This window comes from Phascolarctos cinereus, unplaced genomic scaffold (genome assembly GCF_003287225.1).
Source record: "Phascolarctos cinereus isolate Bilbo 61053 unplaced genomic scaffold, phaCin_HiC Scaffold_726;HRSCAF=1367, whole genome shotgun sequence".
Classification (NCBI taxonomy): Eukaryota; Metazoa; Chordata; class Mammalia; order Diprotodontia; family Phascolarctidae; genus Phascolarctos; species Phascolarctos cinereus.
In genome coordinates this window covers 61,020,695-61,042,968 of record NW_027556098.1, presented here as the reverse complement: position 1 = coordinate 61,042,968, position 22,274 = coordinate 61,020,695, and positions in this window count along the sequence as shown.

Here is a 22,274-nt window from a genome sequence, read left to right as displayed (position 1 = left end):
CAGGTCATACTTGGGCCAGTCACAAGGCAAAACTGCTACCTTGAGGCCAAACCTAGCTGTCTTTCCTCAGTCCTCAACCTTTGTGATCAACCTTTGTGGTCTGTCTATTGTCTTTGACACTATTGATCATCCTCTCCTCTCTGGGTTTTCATGCTTTGTCCTGGCTTTTCTCCTTTTCAGTCTCCTTTGCTGGTCATTATTTATATCACTCTCTCTAAGTGTGGGTGTTCCCAAGGTTTTGTCCGAGGCCCTCAAAGGTTCTCTCTCATCTCACTCTCTATGACAACTTCAGATATTTCATACTGGATGTTCTCACAATCTCTCAAACTAAGCTGTTCTAAATGATAATTCATTCCCTTTTCCCTCAATCTCACCCTCTTTCACACTTCTCTGTTTTTGTTGAATGCACCACCATTCTCTCAGTCTTTCAGGTTTGTAACCTCAGCATCATTCTGGATTTCGCACTTTCCCTCACCTTATACTTACAACCAGTTTCCTGTTTTTACCTCAGCCATATCACTTGCATCTCACCCCTTTTCTTTATTCCACAGGGAGTACTTTAGCTCAAACTCTCATTACCTTACACCTAACCTATTGCAATTGTTGTTGTTTTTCATTCCTGTCCGACTCTTCATGACCCCATTTGGGGGTTTCTTGGCAAAGGTACAAGAGTGGTTTGCCATTTCCTTCTCCAGCTCATTTTACAGATGAGGAAACTGAGACAAACTGGGCTAAGTGACTTGCCCAGGATCACACAGCCACTAAGTGTCTGAGGCCAGATTTGAATTCAGGAAGCTATGTCTTCTGACTCCAGGACCAGTGCTCTATGCACCGCACCATCTAGCTGCCCCAAATACCATTGCAATGGTCTCCTCATTGGTCTTTCAAGTCTCTCCAATTCATTCTCCACACTGTTACCAAAATAATTCTTTTTGAACTCAGATATAATATAAATCACAATCATTATATTTATATAGCTTATAATATTCCAGACACTGTGCTAAGTGCTTTACAATTATCATCTCATTAAGATAATAGGATCATATTATTCTACTCAATTAACACTGGTGACTCCCTTTGTCTGTGCTTTGTCTTTATTTTATCAATTTAATTTTTGTTTTTGCTTTCAATTTTGTTAATTTTTTTCTTTCAGTTTTCAGAATTTCCACCTTGGCAGTTAGTTGGCAGTTTTTTACCTCTTGTTTTTTTCTATTTTTTTAAAAATAAAGTTATGTGTCTAATACATTGATTGGATCTATTTCTCTTTTAAAGCTTTTTAGAGTTTGGAGTAGTTCCTCTAAGGACTGCTTTAGCTGTATTCCACACATTTTGTTGTCATTTTTAAAAATAAAATTTTCTATTATTTCTGTGATTTGTTCTTTGACCTGTCACTTCTTATTTAGTTCTCAATTTTTTATTCTTTGTTCAAAGGCCTTTTACTGAATAAAATTCTTATTATATTATGATCAGTAGAGGATGTGTTACATATTTCTGCTTTTCTGCATTTGCATGTGAGGTTTTTGTGACCCAAAACATGGTTTATTTTTGTAAAGGTGCTAACGGCTGAAAAATATGTAAAATTCCTTAATGTTCCCATTCAGTAAACTCCAGAGAACTATCACCTCTAAGTTTTTAAAAGTTCTATTCAGACCTTTAACTTCGTTCTTATCTTTTTAATAGATTTGTCTTATATAACAGGAGACATGGACAGAAATGTTTAAATAGCACAGAACCAAGGTGAAATGTAAAATGCCTATTTAGCGGTCTACCAAATAGCATCATGGGGGTTGAGTGACAGATGGGATTTTCTTCAAACATGAAGGGAAGAATCAAGGGAATTAAGTTGTCTGAAGCAACTGTCCTGGTACATAATGATAGTGAAAATAATAATAATATATAATAGTAGGCACTCAATAAATGTTTATTGACTGACTGGGACTGCTATAGGCTCAGTTGTGTCTAGGGTTTTTTGGACTAGATTGATTTGGTCTTTCTCTTCTTGGGAGAAGTTGTAAAATATGAATCAACAACATATCTTTCTTATCCATCTCTGAACCCTCAAGCTTGGAATGTTTCCAACAATTATGGAAATCTCTATCTCCCCATGTACATTGCCACATACATCTCTCCCTTGCCCCAAACGCACACAAATCTGTACAAAAACAATGACCACATGGTCTTAGAGAAATTGACATCCTTTAGAATAAGGGGCAAAACAGAAAAATATTTAGCAAAAAAGGGATTGGTAAAGCAGATTTATTTGTCACTAGAGAAAATGATAGGATGGGTGGAAGAGGCGAAGGATAGAAGAATAGAATTCGCTGCATTGTATCTGTATAGCACAGTATACCTAGCACTTTACATTGGTCTGTCTGGCTGACACTCAACATTCATCACACACACTCAAACCGGTATCAGTCACAATGTCTTTCTCTGTAGCCTCCCTGTGATCTCAGAGCTGAGACTGCTTGGGTATAGAAGTTTCTCTCTGTCCTTCTTTGTCTGTCTCTGTCTCTCTTTGTCTGTCTCTGTCTCTGTCTCTCCTCTCACGCCATCTCCATTGCAATCTTGTGGAAGCTTCTCCTTGTAAAATCTTTGGCTCATCAAGCAGTTGCTCCTCAGATATGCTTGCTCACTTCTCTCTAGTCACTAAAATTCAGTTCTCCTTCTTCTTTAGGGGGAGGGGGAGGGAGATTGTCCTTTCAGACAAAGTCAGTCCCTTTTTATCTGCTGGAGTTAGAGTTCACTGTGGATTTCTGTTCTGACTCAAAGGCATTTGTCTTCAGCTTCCATTACAACTCCATGGCTAAGAAGTTGTTACATGTGCAAATTCAATAATACCAAGGTACTTCTTCATAGAACTAGACACAAGCCTGGTGAAATTTATGTGGAAAAACAAGAGGACCAAAATATCATGGGGGCACATTGAAGAGCAAAGCAGATAAAAGGCTTCTCGCACTCCCAGATTGTAAAACACATTACATCAAAACTACTAGCTTCTAGCCAAAAATTAAGGAAATAAATCAATGGAATAGAACAGAAGCATCAAAGAGCCAAGCAAATGTAATATAAAAGATTAGTGTTTAACAAAAAGAATTAAAAACTCTCCAGGGATCAGATGCAATTAAAACAACTCTGTGGCAGTACTGCCTTATACCCACCAAATTGTCAAAAGTAATTAAAAGCAATGAAACTCAGTACAAGTGGGATTGTGGGGAACAGGTGTGGTCTCTGGTGGAATTATAAATTTGTAGAATCTTTTTGGAAAGCAATCTGGTAGTACAATTTGTAAAATATACAAAAGTGAAAATAAAGTAAAATTTATAATAATGATCATGCTCTTTGACTTAAAAATTCTAGTATTGGAAATATACACTAAAGGTGTTATAAAAAAACAAACAAAAAAGAGATCTGTTCGATGATTTTCATATAGGTAATTGTAAAATACTAAAAGCAACATAAATATCTGCAATAAGTTAACAGTTTATTAAATCATAGCACAATAATGTAGTAGAATAACATAATGCAATTGACACACAAGTATGAGAATATCAATAAATCTAAAAAGCTCTTTATGAAATAATTCCGAAAAAAAGCAGAAATAGAAGGGAATAATTAACATCATGTAAGGAAAAGTGAATGAGAATGAGTGGGCAAATAATCTTTGTCACATAGAAAGTGAGTGAAATTATCCCCTTCTTTGACAGTAAGGTCAATGTGGGCAGGGACTTACCTAAACTTTGCATCTCCCATTTACTGTCTCCAGGCCAGTGCTTTGTACATAGTTGTGTTTAATACATTTTAAAAACTGAATTGTAGCTACCCTTCAAGAACTTTTGGATGTGAGAGATTCTACAGCTTTCCTTGGCAATCTATTTCATCACCCTTATTGATAATAAATCCTGCCTTATACCTAACCTAAATCTCGTTCTTCAATGAATCCATTGTCAGTCAACAAATATTTATGAAAAGCTTAATATTTGCCAGGCACTGTACTAAGCATTGGGGATATAAATACAAATAGAAAGAAAGATAATCCCTGCCTTTAAGAAGTTTACCTTCTAACGGGAAGCTGAAAAAGGTGGGAAGACCAAGGCATTTAGTGATGCAGGAAGGGTAGAAGTCTGAAGGTAGTTGAGAATAGGCTGGCCTGGGGGCTCTCCTTAAATAGGTATTCTTAGAGGAGCCCTCCAATCAGAAGAAAAGGCTTCAAGGGCAGAGGATACTTTCAATGTGTGTATTCCAGGGCTGGAGTAAGTCTTCAGAATGAAGAGCCTGGTCTTGGTAGAAGAGATCCTGAGTATATTCTAGAAAGGAATCAGGTTCAAATTCTTTTTTTTTTTTTTTGCTTTTTGGTGAAGCAATCGGGGTTAAGTGACTTGCCCAGGGTCACACAGCTAGTAAGTATCTGAGGCTGGATTTAAACTCAGGTCCTCCTGATTCCGGGACCTGAAGTCTATCTACAATGCTACCTAGCTGCTCCAATATGATCTAACTCTTTTAAATTTGAGATTGAATGAATCTCAAGCCCTAAATCATTAGAAAAGCTAGAGTCCATTGGGAATTCAAGGGATACCTCTGAGGCCAAAGGATTTGAGAAGTACTGGGAAGTCTTCCTTGACAAAAAAGATTTCTCCCATTGAAGTTTAAAATTCCTTCACCATAAATTTATGCATTGAGCTCTTTCCAGAGTCCTCTTTTAAAACACAAATACCCTTGGGAAATACAGCATGCATAGATCTTTTAATCTACTGATAATTGTATTTGAGAAACACTGGACACAGTTAATTAGATGATTCATATTTTTAAGAAACACATAATATGCATGTGTGGCCTTAATAGTATATTAAAATAAAATACTTATGTTAAATCTTCTCTTTATACTTACCAAGTTCTTCTGAGGTATACAAATTCTCCCATTTTATAGGCAGATATCCATGAATCCCCAGACCACCAGTCCTGCTTCCAGCCCACTCCTCATGCCATCACTTGGAGAAGCAGAGCCTGTAGAGATGAGGCTAGTCATTCCCATCACTGTCAAATGAGTGCCTCACATAGGACAGGTGAGACCCTAGATGGAGCAAGGGGGCACCCTGAGGGAGAGACACGAGGGAGCATGGGCCATGCAAGTCAAACCACCACCATCACCTTGCCCATCATCTCTTGTCAGACTCTAATGGAAACAGCCCAGGCTCCTGAACCCGAGAGCCTTGGGGACAGCAATGCTTCTAGCCCAACTGCCTTTAGCCATTATCCTGAGAAGCAGCTCTTACAAAGATGCAGCCTGGCAACTGTTCCTGCTGGGGCTATAGGTCCAGCTACTGAAAAGAAAGTTCTTGCCACCAAAGTCCTTTACATTCTTAAATAGTTCCACATTAAAAGCTTAGATGATTTTCAGTGGGAATAACATTAAAGAAGAAGCATTAATATCCATTTTGTCAATGTACTCTAAGGACTATGGGACTTTTCCATCTGACTTATAACTAAACCTTCAATGTGTATTGTCTCCCTTAATTAAAACATGAAGTACTTGAGAGCAGGGACCATCTTGCTTTTCTACTTATAGTGCTACCTCTTAGCTCCATGCTTTGTACACAGTAATTGCTTAATAAATGCTTCATTCATTCATGAAATGTATTTGTTCAGTCAATTGTTAATGTCTTTTGCCTTTTCAGACTACTCTGTATATATCTTGTATCCTCCTAGTAGAATGGAAACTCACTGAAGGCAGGGATTGTTCGGTTTTTGCCCATATCCACAGAACCTAGCCCAGTACCTAGAACATAACAGGCTCTTAATAAATTTTTGTTCAGTTGTATGAGTTAGCACAGCACCTGGTACATAGTAGGCACTTAATAAATGTTTATTGACTTAATTGCTTGCCTTTGGGAGATTAGACTGTTTACTAAGAGGAACAAGAGTCTGTTAAAAGGAAAGCATTTGACAAAATGAACTTAGAGGTCTTTGGTTTTAATTCATTCGTGAACTCCAAATCTTATATGACTGATTACCCATTGGGTTTCAGTTCAATTTAACAAGCATTCATTAAGTACTTACTGTATTTCAGGCACTGTACTAGGTAAATGTGGGAGATTCGAAGACAAAAATGAAATGGTCCTAATTTGGAAGGAGCTTACTTTTTTTTTTTTTGGTCTAGGCAATGGGGTTAAGTGACTTGCCCAGGGTCACACAGCTAGTGAGTGTTATATGTCTGAAGCTGGATTTGAACTCAGGTCTTCCTGAATCCAGGACCAGTACTCTATTCACTGTGCCACCTAGGTGCCCCCGGAAGGAGCTTATTTCAAGGGAGAAAGGTTGGGGAAGTGAAAAGAAACAGCCACACAAGGAAGTTAACACAAAATATATACCAAATCAATCTACAGTCATTTGTTGGAAGAGGGGGAGGAAGAGCATTAACAACTGGGGCAATCAGGAAAGTCATTCTGTGGGATCTAATACTTGAGCTAAGCCTTGAGAGGGAGCTAGGGACTCCAAGGGGTTGGGTAAACAAGAGGCAGATTCCAAGTCAGTCAAGAAACATTTATTAAGCACTTGCTGTGCTCCAGGCACTGTGCTCAGCACTGGGGATACAAAGAAAGGCAAAAGACAACCGCTGTCCTCAGGGTGCTCACAGCCTAATGCGGGAGACAGCATTCGAAAAGATATGTACAAACAAGCTACACACAAGATAAATGGGGAAATAATTACAGGGAAAGCATTGGAATTAAGAATAGTTGGTGAAAACTTCCAGTAAAAGATGAGATTTCAGTTGGTATTTGAAGGGAGCCAAGGAAATCAGAAGGTGGAACAGAGGACAGAGAGAGATTGAGGCATGGGAGAACAGAAAGGAAAATGCCTGGCACTAAGAGATGGAGTATCTTATTCTTGGAACAGACAGGAATCCAATGTTCCTGGATGGAAGAACCTAAGTTGGGGAGGAAGTTGTAAGAAGACTGGAAGGGTCAGAGGGCTCTAGGTTATGAAGGGATTTGAATGCCAAACAGAGCATTTTATCTTTGATCGTAGAGGTAATAGGCAGTCAATGGAGTTTATTGAGAGGTGGAGTCATGGGGGGGGTAAGGTAATGTGACAATAGGAGCCAGTGAAATGAGAGATTGAAAACTAGTGAAAGAAAAGAAATGATCAGAGAAGCAAGCTCCCAGTAGAGATGGGAGGGTGTCTCACAATGGTGTGAGAGGCTGGAATTGGTGAGAAGAGCAACCTCTTTCTCAGAGAGCAGAGCAAAAGAGGAGAGAATTGGAGAAGGGGCATGTAATATTGAGGAGACTGGGGGTGGAACTGGGGAAAAGAGGGAGCTCACAATGGATGATCTCTATATTCTCAGGAAAGTATGAATGAAGTGAGAAAGTGATAGAAGGGATGGTATAGGACAGTGATGAAGAGAGGAGAAAAGCTTTGGAATAGATACATTGTGGGAGGTATAAATGGGATTCAGGAAAGGGTAAAAGGATTGAAAGACAGCAATGAATATAGCTGTCTGACTTCTTCCAGTAGCAGTCAACAAGACATGAAGAAGAGAAATGAAACGAGATGGTAGGTGGCAATGTAAAATTGGGCTTTAGAAAGAAATTAAACTATGAGAAGGTGTGGGGGCAAGGTCGTAAAGGGTAGACAAAAGCATAAAATTAAACATGAAACGATTGTAAAGAGAGGCAATGAAGCAAGAGCAGGGGTGATGGACTGTGAAAGCAGGGAAGGCTGGAATGACTGGTGGCTGCCAGGAGGATGAAAACTAAATTTAGGAAGGATAAGGCATAGGGCTAGGTGGAAGGAGAGAAGGGTCATGGTTAGAGGAATTTTAGATTTTAGATGAGAGGCAGAGACAGACAGAGACAGAAAGAGAGACAGAGAGAGAGCATTTAAATACTTGCTATGTTCCAGGTACCACGTGAAGTACTGGGAATGAAAATACAAGCAAGTAACACAGTCCTTGCCTTCAGGGAGCTTACGTTGGGCACATAAGGAGTGCTGAAAGTGGGGGTGGGAAGGTACCTGTGAGTGGGTTGGGCCGGGGGGAAGTGGCCAGAAGATTGTGAAGTGTGTCCTGTTATGCAGGCCTGGGCCCCAAGATGAAGTAAAAAGCTTACTTACCTGTCAGAAAAAGCTTACTTACCTGTTACCTCGGGGAGCCATGGGTCAAATCCTTGTTTGTGGCTAAGATGGAGTGAAGGAGAAGGTCATGGGAGTTCAGAAAACTAATGAACTAGAAAGCCAGGGTATTTGAAAGTACAATGACAAGTATATTGAAGTCTCCAAAAGAAAAAGAAAAAGGGGTTGAGGTGGAAAGGAAGGAACAAGTCAGGAAAAGGAATTCATAAAGCTCCAGCTAACCTTTCCCTCTTTTTAATAAATACTCATTTGAAAAACAATTGATAATGACCACCAAATTAAACAGATTTTATAATTTAATGTGGTGGAAAGAACATTAAATTTGAAGTCAGAAGACCTGAGTTCAAATCTTGGTTCTGTTACTTATTGTGTGAATTTTGTGCAAGTCACTTCACCCTTTGGGTACTCCATTTGTAAAATGAAGGGGTTGGAAGAGATGAACCTTAAGTCTTTTCCAGATGTAAATCTATGATCATGAGTTGTGTGTTTAGTGGGAGGTCCAGGAGAAGTTAGGCCAGTTATCATTCAATGATGAGAACTTATTTGCATTCCAAATTCTAAATATGGGTTATTAAAATGAGATTACAAGTTAAATCCCATCTCTGAATGTATTTATTCATTGTTTTCCAATATAGCTCCTGTGTTAATACACCTCTTGTCCCAAATTACTTTTCTCAGGAACAGAATACTGTATAAGGAAGTGTTTTTAAAAACTCATTTTATACTAGAAAAAGAAATGTCACATCATTTCAAAAGCAACCTATAAATGGGATTGACTAGATTCTACCAGAATCCCCAGTAGACCTAAGTGACTCTATTAACAAAGGTGGAAAGAAGACTATGGTAGTTGAAAACATAATTCATTTCCTACACCTAATTTTTTCCTCTTGCATCCTGCTGGTATACAGTGAGTGAAATTAGACAGCACATCTGAAAGCCCGGAATATAATCAAAGATGATGAGGTGCTAATGTGTTAACAGGGTGTTAGAACCCAGTGCTCCTTTTTTGAATAAATGAATAAAGCATTTATTAAGCACTAACTATGTTCAAAGCACTCTGCTAAGAACTGGGAATACAAATAGAAAAGTATGAAAGGCCCCATTCACTTTCTAGTGGGGGAGACAGCACACATGGAAGGTTTGAGCTTAAATTCAGATGGAAAGCTCTTGTGGTCCATTGGGTACAGTGGGGCAAAGCAAATGGTAATGCTTTCTCTTTGATGTCATTTCCGCTGATGAAATGATATCATTTTCTGATGTTGAACTATTCAATACAGCCAATGGCAAGAACTTTCTTTTCTGGCTGTTCAGTAGCTGTGGCTATAGGACTAGCAGGAATAGTTGCCATCTTCCCAGTATGATAGGTGAGGGCAGTGGGCTAGAAGAATTGCTATTTTAAAGACACTTGGGTTCAGGGGCCTGAGATGTCATCTGAGGGGAGATGGTGGTAGTTTAACTTGCCTGGCACATTCTGCTTCCTGTCTCTCCCTCAAGGTGCCTAGATGCTTCAGTTGCAATGTCTTATGTTGTGAGCAGCAATTGGTCAGTAATTCACAGGGATGGCTGGCCCCTTTGTGAAGTACTACTACCTTGAATGGAAAGGGCAATCCCATTGGCTTATGGAAAAGGGCTATCTTTGTCCTCTTCCTCTCTCCCCCGGGATGATCTTTGAAAGACCAAGAGTGAAGGAAGCACAGTTTGGTTTAGGAGCCAGAAGTGGAGAGAAAATCTAGCCCCTGAGAGGAGATAAATGTTGGCAAGAGAGGGAGGGTTCTTCTCCCTCTGCTTCCATCAAGCATGGCATGTCACAGCTGACTCAAATGGAGAGACCCCATCAAAAGTTGAAAGTAAATCTGAAAGAATTTGAAGCATAGTTGAGGGATCAGAGACACACACTTCAGACAGACACAGATAAACAGAAACAGACAGATGTGTCAATTGGCAATAGAGAAATGAGACTGCTACAGACTCATGAAAGAGAGTTAGCCCCCAGTCAAGAGTGGGGCTACAGAAAGGACTGCATGAGAAAAGGCCTAGAGGCTCTGCAGTTCCATGGCTGTGAGTTGCCTTGGCCACATGTGTTCCACTCTTCTGATAATTTGTGTGTTTGTGTATATGCTCCAGGATTACTGGAGGAATATTTTGCAGTTACCATTTTTCCTATGTCATCTTAAAAATGTCTTTGCTATGGACTAATCGTGCCTATTGGCTGACTATTGAATGGAATGCTGAAATAGTGAAGCCCCCTCTGTGTGGCTGACCCCTCCCTACATTTCTCTGAAGCTGCCTCGCTGAGAAAGCAGTGTCACAAGTAGATCAGGTGACAGAGCCATATCCTGTTCACCCAGATTCTATCCCTCCTCAGGCCCCCTCCCTAGTTGTTGAAGCAAACCATTCCCTGTTTCTCACCCTTTTTGTCCTTGGTACTGGGGAGAAGTTTCCTTGCTTAGACTGTGAGCTCCGAAGCCCAGCCAATGGGAAGAAGAGCCAGTGGGTGGGTGGGGGTTCTGAGTTAGGGTCTATATAAACTTGCTCTGAGCTATAGGCACACACACACACACACACACACACACACACACTCTCTCTCTCTCTCTCTCTCTCTCTCTCTCTCTCTCTTGCTGGCACCATCTTAAATGATACGGGGTGTGCAGCCTTTCTCATGAGAAAGCAATAAAACTCCTTTTCACCTTTCTTAAGAAAAGTCTCTTAACTGATTATCACAAGGGGGTTCATAAACACCCCACACACTATTGAGTGGAAGTCAACAAGTTAAATCAACAAGCATTTATTAAACAACTACTATGTACTAGGCACTGTCCTAAGTATTGGGGATACAAATATAAGCAGAAAGGAAGACAGTCCCTGCCTGCAGGGAGTTTACATTCTAATAGGGAAGATAACACATAAAAAAAGCTCAAAAGTGGGGAGGGGAGAAGAGAAGGTACTTGAGCAGGGGCATGACATAGAAAGTCAGGAGAGTCAGGAGGGGAGCCAAGAAAGGAATGAAGATATGGCTAACCTGAGCTCTTTCCTTAAAATGGAGGTTCTGGGAGGAACTAGCCAATCAAAGGAAGGGGCCACAGGGGCAAAGTGTACTTCCAGTATGAAAAGATGAGGAACAGAGTAAATTTCCAGGGTGAGGAGATTGCTGTGGCATGATAGATAAAATCCAGAGTTGGGAGTGGAGCCAGGGGGAATCAAGGAAACATGCTAGTGGGGGCTTGTGAGCGATAGCAGTAGGAATAAAGACCCACAGAGCGCCCCTAGAACTCATGCTGACAATTGCCCTTTTAATCCCAACCTGCAAACCTGTTAGGGTTGAGTCAGGGGAATAACCAAGAAAGGGAGGAGGTTACGTATATATTATTACACTCACAAAGAAATCCTTCAGGACATGCAACCTTATACATACAGCATTTGTTAAGGACTTGAGAATAGGAAGTTTGGTGATCATTTTCTTTATAACTATTTTTTTTCTTTCACATGTTAGGTTTCTTTGCTTGGTTGGAGGTTCTAATGAAATCTGACTGATCAAGCTAACCTCTCTCCTAGGCATGTTGTGAAGAATGATTAATTAATGATGATTCTAAAATGATGTGAGAATGAAGTGTACTAGATCAATGCTGAAAGGTCAGAATAATTAAAAAGAAATACATTAAATTATCTTCTTAGCTTGATTCCAAGGGTTTCTCAGTACACAGCACTAAAGCAGAGAGAATTCTGTTCATGTTTTTATACTTTGGTACTTCAGAAATTTTTATTTGAGTTCCATGGAGGGATGCTGGCAGATTTATGCATGTTATTTAAATTAATAATTAAGTGATGAATAATACTAAAATGACAAACCCTCTTCAAAGGTAGATCTTTGAGGGATTAATAAGGTACCCATTATTATTATCATTATTACTACTATTATCATCATTCATTAAAGTCTCTCTTTAATGCCTCATCTGAAGTGAAGATGACCCTGGCTTTTATTTTTTTAAGTTCTATTGATACCTTTTGTTTTTACACCATAGTCATTTCCCAAATTAAATCCTCCCACACAACAAAGAGAAACAATTAATAAAAACCAATCAGTACAGTGACCGTATCTGATAGCAATATACCACATTCAGCCCCTAGTGCCCCATCTCTCTACTGAGAAGGAGAAGGTATGTCTTACCATGTTTTCTCCCAGTCCAAGATTTGCTCCTGGGTCTTGAAGGCTATTAACAGCAGAACAAGTATTCTGTGAGGTTCTACCAGTCTTTATGAATGGACTCAGTGATGTACTATGTCAGTTGTTCAAGGATCAATCTAGCTAAGTTGAGAAAGGCTGGTCCCCAGAATATTTGTTTCCTAGTGACAGTTACTCATGGCCACAGCAACTGATGAATCCATCCCATGTGGAAGACAATTGGAGTTATTAGTAGAGGCAGTGTCCACACAGAATTCTGAAATATTGAACCATCATTTCATCAAAAGCCTCAAGAATCTCTCTATACTTGGCCGTAAGATAGGAACTGCACAAAGGAGGGTAAACATAGTCCCTGACTTCTAGGTGCTTATCATCTTAGGGATTTTAATAACTTGTTAGATAGAAAAGAACCTTACAAATGTCTAGCTCAACCTCTCATTTTATAGATGATGAAACAGGCCAACAAAGGTAAAATGACTTGCCTGAGGCCAGACATCTGGTCCTTGGTTCCAGGTAGGGTCAGAATCCATCACTGAAGCATAAATAACTTATGCAAATGATATGAATCAGATATGGCCTTTCTTCTCTCCTATTCCTTGAAGAAGGTGGACTGATAGATGAATAAAAGTAGCTAGAATAACTGATAAGTCCATAAGGTTAATCCCTAGGCATGAACAATCAATCAATAAGCATCATTAGAATTCAATTAAGTGACAAGCAACTGTGCTAATTCCTGGGGAAGCAGAGAAAAAGCGAAAACCAGTTTCTGCTCTCAAGGAGCTTACATTCTAATGGAAAAAGAAAATTTCCCAATAAACCAAGGTGTATATTCTTATTTTTCATTTATATTTGAAGAAACTGAGGCAAACAGAGTTAAGTGACTTGCCCAGGGTCATACAGCTAGTAAGTTTCTGAGTCTGGATTTGAGCACAGGTCTTCTTGACTCCAGGCCAAGCGCTCTATCCACTGTCCACCTAGCTGCCCTAAATTATACTATTATAAATTGTTATAATTTTGATTATACTAATAAATTATAATTTATATTGTAACTGTAAATATAAATATTTATGTTATATATAATATACTAATAATGTAGAAATCCTTTACTCTACTGTCTTGCAATACTTGTCAGACATAATCAGCCCACCTGAACGATAACTTAAAATGGAGCAAGGTCAAAGAAATTTAGATCTTGGGAAAGCCAGAACAATGGGATTAAAGGTAAGACTTGGAAGAGATTGTTAATGAAAGTGTGTGGGAGAGGCAGAGCCAAGTTGGCAGAGAAAAGCCAGGAGGATCCTTGAGTTCACCTCAGTTTTTCTTGGAAAACATATTAAATCAAGCCCATAAAGGGATTCTGGAGTGACAGAACCCACAATAAGATAGAGTAGGACAATTTTCCAGCTTAAGATAACTTGGAGGGACTTCAAGAAAGGTCTGTCTCACTTGTGTAAAAAGGGAGTGCAGCCCAGCACAGATGGTATCTGGGCAAGCCAGTGGGAAGCTCTTAGCTACAGCATATATCAGCAACCAAGGTCCCTCAGGCCGGGATTAGCAGGTTAGTGGCACAGCAGGCCAGCTGTGAGGCCTCCAGCCCCAGTGCAGAAGGCGAACTGCTAGCCTGGGAAACCCCCAGCACAACAGGTGCAACTAGACTGGGCCACCCCAGTGCAGTGGGTAAGCCTCCAGCACCCAAGGCTCTGGCACAGAAAGCCAGTAACCAGGCCCCAGGCCCTCAGCATAAGAAACTTGGGACAGCACTCCCTCCGCTCAGGAGCAGAGCTCCATTTTAAAAGTCAGAAAATAGGTTAAAAATGAGTAAAAAACAGAAAAGAACCCTGACAATGGAAAGCTACTATGGCGACAGGGAAGATCCAAACACAAACTCAGAAGAGGACAACAATGTCAAAATGCTTACACGCAAAGCCTCTGAGGGAAGATGAATTGGTCTCAAGGCCAAAACGCCTTCTGGAAGAGCTCAAAAAGGATTTAAAAAATCAAATAAGAAGAAAAGAAGAAGAAAAATCGGGAAAAGAAATGAGAGTCATGCAAGAGAGAGTCAATAGCTTGGAAAAGGAAGGACCAAAATTGACTGAAGGAAGCAATTCCTTAAAAAGTACAATTGACCAAATGGAAAAAAAAATCCACTGAAGAAAACAACTCCTTAAAAAGTAAAATTGACCAAATGGAAAAGGAGGTACAAAAGCTCACTGAAGAAAATGATTCCTTAAAAATTTGGAATTAGGCAAGTGGAAGCTAACAACTCTATGAGACATCAAGAATCAAACAAAATCAAAAGAATGAAAAAAAATGTAAGAAGAAAATGTAAAATACCTCACTGGAAAAACAACTAACCTGGAAAATAGATCCAGGAGACACAATTAAAGAATTACTGGACTACCTGAAAGCCACGATAAAAAAAGAAAGAAAGAAAGAAAGAAAGAAAGAAAGAAAGAAAGAAAGAAAGAAAGAAAGAAAGAAAGAAAGAAAGAAAGAAAGAAAGAAAGAAAGAAAGAAAAAAGCATGGACAGCATCTTTCAAGAAATTATCAAGGAAAACTGCCCTGATAGCCTAGAACCAAAGGGTTAAAACAGTAATGGAGAGAATCTATCCATCACCTCCTGAAAGAGATCCCAAAATGAAAACTCCAAAGAATAGTGTAGCCAAATTCAAGAATTATCAGGTCAAAGAGAAAATACTGCAAGCAGCCAGAAAGAAACAGTTCAAATATCAAGGAGCGATACTCAGGATTACACAGGATTTAGCAGTCTCAACATTAGAGGGATTGGAATATGATATTCTGGAAGGCAAAGGAGCTTGGATTACAATCAAGCATCAACTCCCCAACAAAAGTGAGTGTAATCTTTCAAAAGGAAAGACTGAAATTCAATAAAATAGGGGACTTTCAAACTTTCCTAATGAAAAGGCCGGAGTTGAACAGAAAATTTGATCTTCAAATACAAGACTCAAGAGAAGCATAAAAACGTAAACAAGAAAAAAAAGTTATTCAATAAGGTTAAATTGTTTAAATCCCTACACGGGAAGATGATATGTGTAACTCTTAAGAACTGTATCTCTATTAGGGCAGTGAGAAGGAGTATACATTGACAGAGGGTGTGGGAATAAGTTGACTTTGATTTGATATTAAAAAATTAAGGGGTGAAAAAAGGATTATATTGGGAGAAGAGAAAAAGGGGAGGCAGAATAGGGTAAATTATATCACATGAGGAGGCACAAAAGCCCTATTACAATAAAAGGAAAGAAGGGTGAGCATTGTTTGAACCTTACTCTCATCAGATTTGGCTCAAAGAGGGAATAACATAGACATTCAGATGGGTATAGAAATTTATTTTACCCTGTAGGGAATTAGGAAGGGAAAGGGGAAAGGAGTGGGGGGACTGGAAGAAGTAAGGGCAGATTAAGAGAGGCATGGTCAGAAGCAAAACACAGGTGAGGAGAGACAGGTTGAAAAGAGAGAGAAAAATACAAATAGGGGTAAAATAGGATGGAAGGAAATGCACAGTTAGTAATCATAACTATGAATGGGATGAACTCTCCCATAAAATGGAAGCAGATAACAGGGATGATTAAAAACGAGAATCCTACAATATGTTGTTTACAAGAAACATATTTGAAGCAGAGAGACACACGTGGAGTAAATGTAAAAGGCTGGAGCAGAATATATTATGCTTCAGCTGAAGTAAAAAGAAGCGTGGGTAGCAATCCTGATCTCAGACAAAGCAAAAGGAAAAATAGATCTAATTAAACGACATGAGGAAGGAAACTACATCTTGCTAAAAGGTACCATAGACAATGAAGTAATATTAATACTAAACATATATGCACCAAGTATTATAGCACTCAAAATTTTAGAGAAGTTACATGAGTTACAGGAAGAAATAGACAGCGAAACTATGCTAGTGGGGGACCTCAACCTCCTCCTCTAAAAACTAGATAAATCTAACCACACAATAAACAAGAAAGAAGTTAAGGAGGTGAATAGAATTTTAGAAGAGTTAGACCTCTGGAGAAAACTGAATGGATATAGAAAGAAATATACCTTTTTCTCAGCAGTACCTATACCTACACAAAAATTGACCATGTATTAAGGCATAAAAAATCAAATGCAGAAAGGCAGAAATATTAAAGGCATCCTCTTCAGATCATGATGCAATAAAAATTATGTGTAATAAAGGACCATGGAAAGATAGATTAAAAATTAATTGGAAATTAAATAATCTAATCCTAAAGAATGAGTGGGTCAAACAACAAATCATAGAAACAATCAATAATTTCATCAAAGAGAACAACAATAATGGGACAACATACCTAAATTTATAGGATGCAGCTAAAGCAGTTCTTAGGGGAAATTTAATATCTCTAAATGCTTACATGAATAAAAGAAAGAAAGAGCAGATCATTGAATTGGGCATGCAACTAAAAAAGTACAAATAAAAGAACAAATTAAAAATCCCTTATTAAATACCAAATTAAAAATTCTGAAAATCAAAGGGTAGATTAATAAAATTGAAAGTAAAAAGCTATTGAACTAATAAATAAAACTGGTTTTATAAAAAAGCCAATAAAATAGATAAACCTTTGTTTAATTTGGTTAAAAAAAAGAAGAAAATAAAATTACCAGTGTCAAAAATGAAAAGAGTGAATTCACCACCAATAAAGAGGAAATTAAGACAATAATTAGGAGCTACATTGCCCAGCTGGATGCCAATAAATCTGACAATCTAAGTGAAATAGATGAATATTTACAAAAATATAAATTGCCCAGATTAACAGAAGAGGAAATAACATTACTTAAATAATCCCATTTTAGGAAAAGAAATTGAAAAAGACATCAATGAACTCCCTAAAAAAAAAATCTCCAGGGCCAGATGGATTTACAATTTTACCAAACATTTAAAGAACAATTAATTCCAATACTATATAAGCCATCTGGAAAAATAGGCAAAGAAGGAGTCCTACCAAATTCTTTTTATGACACAAATACGGCGCTGATACCTAAACCAGCAAGAACTAAAACAGAAAAAGAAAAGATCAACTTCCCTAATGAGTATTGATGCAGAAATTTTAAATAAATAAAATATTAGCAAAGAGATTACAGCAATTTATCACAAGGATAATACACTATGACCATGTAGATTTATACCAAGAATGCAGGGTCAATTTAGTATTGGGAAAACTATCAGCATAATTGACCATATCAATAATAAAACTAACAGAAGTCATATGATTACCTCAATGGATGCAGGAAAAGCTTTTGACAAAATACAACACTCATTCCTATTGAAAACACTAGAGAGCATAGGAATAAATGGAGCTTTCCTTAAAATGATAAGTAGTATCTACCTAAAACCATCAGCAAGCATTATAATGGGGATAAGGTAGAAGTCATCCCAGTAAGATTAGGGGTGAAACAAAGATGCCCATTATCACCACTATTATTTAATATTGTCCTAGAAATGTTAGCTTCGGCAATAAGAGAAGAAAAAGAATTTTTTTTTTGGTTGGGCAATGGGGGTTAAGTGACTTGCCCAGGGTCACACAGCTAGTAAGGGTTATGTGTCTGAGGCCAAATTTGAACTCAGGTCCTCCTGATGCCAGGGCCACTGCGCCATCTAGCTGCCCCTAAGAAAAAGAAATTGAAGGAATTAGAATAGGCAATGAGGAAACAAAACTATCACTCTTTGCAGATACTGTGATGGCATACTAAGAGAATCCTAGAGAATCAACTAAAAAAAACTACTTGAAATAATGAACAACTTGAGCAAAGTTGCAGTATATAAAAAAAACCCACATAAATAATTAACATTTCTATGTATTACCAACAAAGCTCAGCAAGAAGGGATAGAAAGAGAAATTCCATTTAAAATAACTGTAGACAATATCAAATATTTGGGAGTCTACCTGCCAAGACAAACCCAGGAACTATATGAATATAATTACAAAATATTTTTCACACAAATAGTCAGATCTAAATAATTGGGAAAATATCAACTGCTCATGGGTATGCTGAGCTAATGTAATAAAATGAGAATTCTACCTAAATTAATTTACTTATTCAGTGCCGTAACAATCAAACTACCAAAAAAAATTTTTATAGAGCTAGAAAAAATAATAACAAAATTCTTCTAGAAGAACAAAAGGTCAACAATATCAAAGGAACTAGTGAAAAAATGCAAAGGAAGGTGGCCTAGCCATACCAGATCTAAATCTCTATTATAAAGCAGCAATCATAAAAACTATTTGGGACTGCATAAGAAATAGATTGGTAGATCAGTGGAATAGGTTAAGTACACAAGATACAATAGTAAATGACCACAGTAATCTATTGTCTGATAGACTCAAAGACTCCAGCTTCGGAGACAAGAGCTCACTATTTGACAAAAACTGCTGGGAAAACTGAAAAATGGTATGGTAGAAAGTAGACACAGACCACCATCTCACACCATATACCAAGATAAGGTCAAAATGGGTATATAATTTAGACATAAAAGATGATACCATAAGCAAATTAGTAGAGCAAGGAATAGTTTACCTGTCAGATCTATGGAGAAGGGAAGAATTTATGACCAAACAAGAGACAGAGAACATTACAAAATGCAAAATGGATAATTCTGATTATGTTAAATTAAAAAGGGTTTGTACAAACAAAGCCAGTGCAACCAAGATCAGAAGGAAAGCAGAAAGCTGAGAAACAATATTTACAGCCGGTATTTCTGATAAAGGCCTCATTTCTCAAATAGATAGAGAACTGAGTCAATTTATAAGAATTCTCCAACTGATAAATGATCAAAGGATATGAACTGACAGTTTTTAGATAAAGAAATCAAAGCTATCTATAGTCATATGAAAAAAATGCTCTAAATCACTATTGATTAGAGAAATGCAAATCAAAACCACTCTGAGGTACCACATCACACCTCTCAGATTTTCTAATATGACAGAAAAGGAAAATGATAAATGTTGAAGAAGATGTGGGGAAATTGGAACACTAATCATTGTTAATGGAGTTGTGAACTGATCCAACCATTCTGGAAAGCAATTTGGAACTATGCCCAAAGGGCTATAAAACTGTGCATACCCTTCGATCCAGCAATACCACTATTAGGTGTGTATCCCAAAGAAATCATAAAAAAGGGGAAAAGGACCCACATGTTGAGCCAAGAGGTAGAGATTGTTTGAATGGCCTTAGAATAATTACTTATGGTAAGAATTTGGACACTATGACACCCTTCCTCTACGTGATGAGGTCTCCCTACTCTTTCTAGAAAAGTTTTAGGGAAAGCATATTCTAACCCCATGGGAAAAGAAAAAAATACCTTTGTTACCTTGTCCTTGGAGCTCATTTGTTTATAGGCATACATGTTCCCTGTAGGAGATGAAATGATGGCAAGTCCACTAAAGGAGAGTAAACAGAACATTTGGGGGAGACATTACATAATTTGGTTTAGGAGCCTGGATTTGAAAGTTTTGCCATTGACTGTTTGCTTATATAAGTAACTTGGAGTGTATGAGGTATTCAGGGATGACTAGCACTTCTTGTGTGAGGGCTTGCTGGAGCCCTTTTCAGGAATGCTCATCCACCTTTGCCATCTACCTGTCACACAACTCTCACTGGCTTCAAGAAGCTGTAGCTTGCGTCACACCCTGGTAAAACCGTCTTGGCAGATGGACTAAACCAGGTGGAGGGTAACCTAACTGACAGGTCTCAAATCCCTTGGTGAGCTTGGGGGGTGCCTACCCCAAGCTTGTGAAGACTTCCCCCAGTGGAATGAGTGGAGAGAAAAATGTGTTCCAATGGCCATGAATATGGCTGAAGCTGTGGAGCACCTAGAGCTTAGTCAGACATTGAAAACACCAAGGTTATCCACTGCATTTCAGGTCATGACAAGCCATCTTGACTTTTGTCCTTCCACTGGACTTCGATGACTGAAAGATGGAGTGAGGCTGATGACTTTGTGCAATTCTGCCTCACTTAAATCCAATTCACATACAAGTTAAGACATCACCCCTGATGTCACTGGTGCTCTTCAAAGATGAAGGATGAATGATATAAGTAACTTATATAGGAAAGGTCATGTGGACCAGGATTGTTCTTGATGCCGTGGTTGACAACTAGGATTCCTATCTCCTGCTCATGACTGTTGGCCTCTTGCGAGCCTCATTTTGGGTTTGATTCCCAATTCTGCCAAGTCACTTATCCTTTCGTTGAGCCTCAGTTTACTCAGCTATAACATACTGATTAATAATACCTGTCCAACCTTTCACAGAAGTTGTTGTAAAGATTTATTGAGATATCCGCAACTGTGTTGTAAACATAAAGCACTAAAGAATGGAAGCTATTATTGTTGCATAAATATTTCCAATGTCTCTATGGGAAAATGGATTCCAAGTTCTAAATCAGCAACTGAACAGATAAACTTTTGCAATACAACTTATTAATTGCCTACTTGCATAGGAAAGGTCCTCAGTAGATCAAGCTAAGTTTATCTCAACTGAAGGGAGTGACAATTTAAAATATGGGTGAGAACTAATGGATGAGATTTAATAGGGGACTTAAAGGGAAAAATCCCAAAGGAATTTCAAGGCAAGAGTCAATAGAATTGACATGACAGTTCACGAACAATAGTTAGTAGGATGGTGAGAATGAGGTTGCTTTTATTGGGACTTCAGCTCTACATTTTAATACGTTCACAATGTAATAACAAACTCTAGAGAACTGAGATTTGATAATTTGCCACACAGTATGATCTCTAATTGCTTGAATAAGATTGCACAATGGAATAATTTCCTCCACAGTAAGAATGATTTCTCATTGCCTGACTGATAATATCCTATTTAAATACAATGTAGCTTCAGACTGTGACTATATAACGTCATTTTTCTTCCTCTTTACTTCTTTAAAAATGAAGCAAAGAAATCGTCCAGCGGTGGATAATGATAATAATAACAACAACTAGAACTTATATAGCACCTGCTGTGTGCCAGACACTGTGCTAATGCTTTATAAGTACTATTGCATTTGATCCTCACAACAACCTTCCAAGGTAGGTGCGATTCTTATCTCCATTTTACAGGTGAAGAAACCGAAGCAAACAGAGGTTAAGTGACTTATCCAAGGTCACACAGTTAGTAAATGTTTGAGGTCAAATCTGAACTCAGGTCTCCCTGACTCCAGGCCCAGAACTCTTATCTACTGTGCCACTTAGCTGTCAAGTGGCTCTCTTTGGATGGAAAAATCCTTTAGGGTTGTTATTTTATATAGTTCCTTCTAACAGCCCCATATCCTTGTATAAAATAGTGCTTCAATAAACTTAAAGCTGATACTCTGTGTTTTATGAATGCATTCTTTGCACTCTTCCTTTTGAAAAGATTATTTAGGCTATAAGAATAAAAAATATATATTTTCCATAAAGCTACTGTGCAATGCAATCTTTATTTGAACAGAAGCAGTTGAAGAATTGTTACTTTTAATGAGCCAATTTCATCCTTGTTATATGCATCGCTGGGCTTATAAAAGAAGATTTTTCTTTAGAAATAAAATTTAAAGATAATTGTTAGTCAGTGACCTATTATCTGTGAAGAATTCCCATGATTCAGACTGGAATCGAGGCTCTGGGTATCAACTGCATCCCTAAGGTCCTTTGTAAATCTAATTAATCAATGAATAAACAAATACGACAGATGCTATGTGAGGTGCTGGGGATAAAAAGGTGGAAATGAAACTTTCCCTGCCTTCAAAGTGTTTATATTCCATTAGGAGAAACAACATATAGAGATATAAGCAAGGTACCATTAATAAATGTTTAATAGTCATCTCTCAAAAAAAATGACATACTTTTAAATTTAATTTGTATTATTAACACTTTCTTTAGTCTAATGATGAATGAAGTGATTTGTAGTATTCGTTGATTTCCAAAGTATACAAATTCACACTAAAAACTTA